We start from the raw sequence: 4,925 nt of genomic DNA, 5'->3' as shown, positions 1-4,925 counted from the left end.
TAATCTCTAGAGCAGTTTCCTCGTCCGCCCTTTACACGCCGCCAGTGGTGGCAATCGTGCGGCCGGCGGGGCGGCTGTAGTTTGCATCGGTAACTTAAGGTGGCGCCACAGGTAGCACCACGGGGCGCTGGAACTATCAAGCAGCAGAAGTTATCTTCCAATTTGGAGTACAACCACCTAGGCGCAATTAATTTCACAAGGACAAAAGAGACGAGGAGGCAACGGACAGGCGCCTGTCTGTTGCCTTCTCGTCTCTATTGTCCTTGTGAATTTATTTGCGCCAAGGTGTCCTTTTTTCCAAGTTTCGAGGCTAAACCAACTAGATCGACAACGTGCCATACTGAACAGAAGTTACGTTGAACTGCATTTTGCAACCGCGCAAAACGGCGTGGGACGAAGAGAGGAAAGCACAGGACAAACCGCGGATTGGCAATTTTTTCAAGAGAATTGTGTCGCAGAACCTGGGCGTGCAGTTACGGCAATGGCGACAATGTTTTTACCAGTTCACCGCCCCTGCCATTGATTCAACGGCTGCGCGGTGCTCCTGAAGTCTAATAATTAGGCAACGTCCAGTTTGCCCTCTGTAACAATTCCCGCATGTGAGGGGTATTTGGTAGAACACCCCTGTTTTGCAGGGAACAAACCTGTCTACGTGCTTAGTGCGGCACTGATTCTTTTCTCCATTTCCCTGCACCATAATGCATATGCCCGAAAGCTTTTTGGCCGCCATGAGGACCACCGGGACATCACATTTCATGGCCACTTTTTTTGAGGCGATGAGAAATCTGGTTGAAGCACGGCAAAGCCACGGGTCTCCCGCGTTGCGGTTCTTCACTTGGGCAGTGCTTCGGTGGGCATCGAGCTTCCTTGCCAAGGGCTTCTATTGGTTTTCCTTCTGACATGGTCACCTCGGTGATAGAAGCCCTTACCAAGGAAGCTCGATGCCCACTGAAGCACTGCCCAAGTGAAGAACCGCAACGCCGGAGACACGTGGCTTTGCCGTACTTCCACCGCGCGGTGAAATGTGTCGCCCTCATCGGTTCCCAGCTACTGTGAGCAGCGACATTTAAAAATTCATTCTACGCAGAGCTTTCAAATTTGACTCGGATACCACCAAAGACCACCTCTACTGATCCGCTGTACTAGAGTATCCCCATCGAAATCATTTCATGGTTGCTTTAAAGAGTACTATACCAATATGGCTTTCTGTTTAAATACTTCTCGTACTTAGAGGAATGACTATTTGAGATCTCTATTCTCAAAATGCCTGAATGTCTACCTGCTTCCGTAAACGCACGATACTTCGAAAGTATGCAATACATTTAGGGAAGAAAGCGTAAAGAAGCTTGGAAAGGAAGCACTATCATAATGCGCTGTTCCACCTGCTTCTTTCAAACGTCCACAGTGCCCTTGACTTCATAATCACCTCGCCCTCTATAACGTACCGTAGACTAGTAACTCTGGCATTTGCGATAGACCAGACGCCATTTAACTTTCCGGAGTTTTCCGCATATACTTCCGAGGTGCAGGTACGCCTTGCAAATGTCGAAAAACAGCGCCAAAGTCCGACGCCAAGCAGCGCGTTCCAAGCAGGAACTAATTAAGAAGAATGCTGTTTGTTATTCATGCATAATATTTCTACCTACCAGATCACAAATCGCTTTTAAAAAAAAATAAGGCCATTAGTGCATCGAGCTATCAAAAAGGAAACAACATGCAGAAGACTAATCGATCCGTGTCGGTGAGTGGGAAAAGTTGCGCAATACATGCTGACACACCGCCACCTGGCCGGAGATTCAAGGGGGACAATGCATTCTCAATTTTTGCACTATGGCCTCATGTGTCACTGGGATCCGAAGGTTTTCCGCGCCCTAGTCAGCGTTTATAGGACGCCCAGTGTCGTTCTGAGAGAGCAGTGCAATCGTCTTTCGCCACCGTTAAAAATAGGTTCAATTTCGTGGCTGCCTCATGCAGGCTCCATAGAAAAAAATAATTGCCTATCTGGGAAGAGCTCGGTTAAAGCTTATAAACTGCTATACTATCCGAACACTTTTCATCAAAGTGGAGTTCAAAAGGCAGTACGCGGCTTCAGATATTAGGCAAAGAGACACCCCATAATGTTGAAATTACACCTTTTCGCTGCTCTTCGAGGCAATATCATTTCGGCCTTGCTTAGCTTGTGTTCAGGCGCAACTTTCTGTTCAGATCCGAAGCAGTTAAGACTAGTGCTTCTTGGTTATTCATTTAAAACAAGTTTCTTCAAATTGACTTTTAAAAGTCAATGAAAATATCGAAAATCAGAGGGGCTTTTATATCTGCAGTAACGAGTCTTTCAGACACAGCTAACTAGCTAAGTAATACCCCTGTCACACGGGCATTTCGAAGGCCCTCGAACCGATAGTCATCGACTCGAAGGCGATCGAGCGCTGCTACACGGCCAGTTTCAATGGCCATCGACTCAATAGTCTATCGAGTCGACGGAGCACCCCGGAACTCTATCGATATTTCGAGGGCCTTTGAGCGTTGCCCAAGGTTGCTAGCATTGCTTCGAACGACAACAAACATGGCGGCGCCCTTCAAAGCCGGACCCCTCGCTTCAGACTGAATTCTCGTTGTTGCTGCCTTTTTCTGTCCGTTCACTGGTCAAAAATGGGGCACCGGTCTTTCACTTCGTCTCATCTTGCCTACAAGAAAACGTAGAAGTGATAAATTTGCTTTATTTTTTATTTAGAGTGATGATTCTGCCGCTGCTAGGCCTAAGAGAGTCGGTTTGTTGACAGTAATAGTTCCCGTTTTGACAACCAGATGGCGCCACTAGAGGCTGAGTTTATTTTTGCGTCTCTGCAAGCATACGCTGAACTAAATGTGGGAATGCGCCTGCGTTTAGCGTACGTTAAGCATGCATACGCTCGTGGTACGTAGACAGCATAAATTTATGCTCTTTTCTCACTGTATCTGCGTACGCCGCGAGCGGCGACGTGATGCGCACAGCGAGAAGCAGCAGCGGCGCGGCCGTTCCAACTCGCCCGGGCGTCAACAGATCAGAACAGGTCCTAGTTTTTGCGGCGAGCGAATTCGCTTCGCTTGACGGATTTTAAGGCGAAAGCCTTTAATGCCTCATCGTTGTAAGCAGCAGTTGTCGACAGAAAATGTCACGCTTTTCAGTTGGTCGAAACGGTCGTGACGTCACTGTGCGCGAATTTCAAACGGGGCCAATTGTACTTTGGCAACTAACCATGCAACCAATTAAAGGGATTGTAGAATGATGCTCCAAGTAAGTTTGACTGAGTTAATTGCTTACTAAACCAACTAGACAAACTAACCTTTCTCTTCAGACCAGATAAATAAATAAAACCAAGTAAGAAATTAGCCGAGCTTGGGAATCGAACCCCGGTCTCCGGAGTGCGAGTCTAGCACGCTACCACTACACCATGCCAGCTCGATGGTTCGGAATGAACAAAGGTGCGTCTAGTGAATACGGTGTCTTCGTTCACTCCCATCTTCCTCCCTTCCCGTTACCACGAGGTTTAGGTGTCCACCGAGATATGAGAGACAGATACAATTCCTCTCCTCAAAAACCAATTTACCGACGAGCAAGGCGTATTTGTCCGCGTTTCAGATTGGTCCAAATTGTCGTGACGTCACCATGCGCGAATTCTGACGGGTGTCCACCGAAATATGTGAGACAGTTACTGCACAACTTCCTTTCCTCAAATACAATTTTCGACTAGTGCCTACTGAGACATGCGAGACAGTTCATGCGCAATATCCTTTCCTCAAATACAATTTTCATTTTCTTCATTACGGCCCCTCTTTCTTCTTTCACTCAAACTTCCTCCCTTCCTGTACCGTGCGGCTCAGGTGTCCACCGAGACGACAGAGAATTACAGCCCCATTTCCTTTCCTCAAAAAGCGTTGCGTTCAAAGGGCAACGCATCGCGCCGAACGGGTGGTGGCGTTCCGTGGACTCCCTGGAAGCGCTACAACACGCTGTCGCGTTCCACTCCTAAAGGCGAAGCTTAAGCGTCATTAATTGGCAGTTAATTAATGCACCAACAAAATGTGAAGTGAACAATCGCGTAGCAGAATGCAGCACTCAGGCTTTCGCCTTTCACCACTTTAGCCGCTAAAGTTGCTCGTAATTTTTTGAACAAGTGTGAACGCGCCTTATGATTTCAACATTTAGTTAAGTTTCGTCAATATATTTTTGTTATTTGCGCGAAACCGAACGTAGCGATTGTGGCGCCACACGAGCTTGGCGGGCCGTTTCACATGCTGCGACTAGAACGAAAATAGTCGGCCTAGTCGGTGGCGCCGCAGTGCGATTTTCGCACAGTGCTTTCACATGCAACGCGTACCCAGCGAATTCGGTCGGAGGCATAGAGTTTCTTACTACTACCTAGAGGGAAAGCTGGCGGCGCTGCACTTCAGCCAACATGGACGCTCAAAGCATCATGGGGCGGTGAGCTACTTGTTGCGGCACAGTCGTAGTTTTTTGGGAACACAGAGTGGCAGTACTAAGGCGTTTCATTCCGAAAACGTAGTTCGTGTGTGCGCAGACGACTTTCGCGCGAACGCAGTGTGCAAAAGCCATAGTAGTGAAAACTCGACGACACACGACACCAATAAAAGGTTTTACTCTTCCGAAATGCCATTAAAAAACCTCTTAAAGTATCTAAACAACAAAAATTTTTTTGAAAACATATTGACTTTTAAAAGTGCGCCTGTTAATTACGAAATATTAGTTTTTTTAGTGTTCATCACTTGGCCAATAGGAAAGCTAGTCATGTCTTATTTTAGGCAAACTTTGCAGTTAAATGCTTTTCTGCTCGTTTGTTGCAATCATTAGACAAGATATTGAATGTTAGGACGTTTGTAGCTATCAAACAGCTTTATTTTTTTATTATTTTTTGGCCAAAAGTTAC

This window comes from Amblyomma mixtum, chromosome 8 (genome assembly GCF_055824585.1).
Source record: "Amblyomma mixtum isolate Tamu chromosome 8, ASM5582458v1, whole genome shotgun sequence".
Lineage (NCBI taxonomy): Eukaryota > Metazoa > Arthropoda > Arachnida > Ixodida > Ixodidae > Amblyomma > Amblyomma mixtum.
This window is presented reverse-complemented; position numbering follows the sequence as displayed.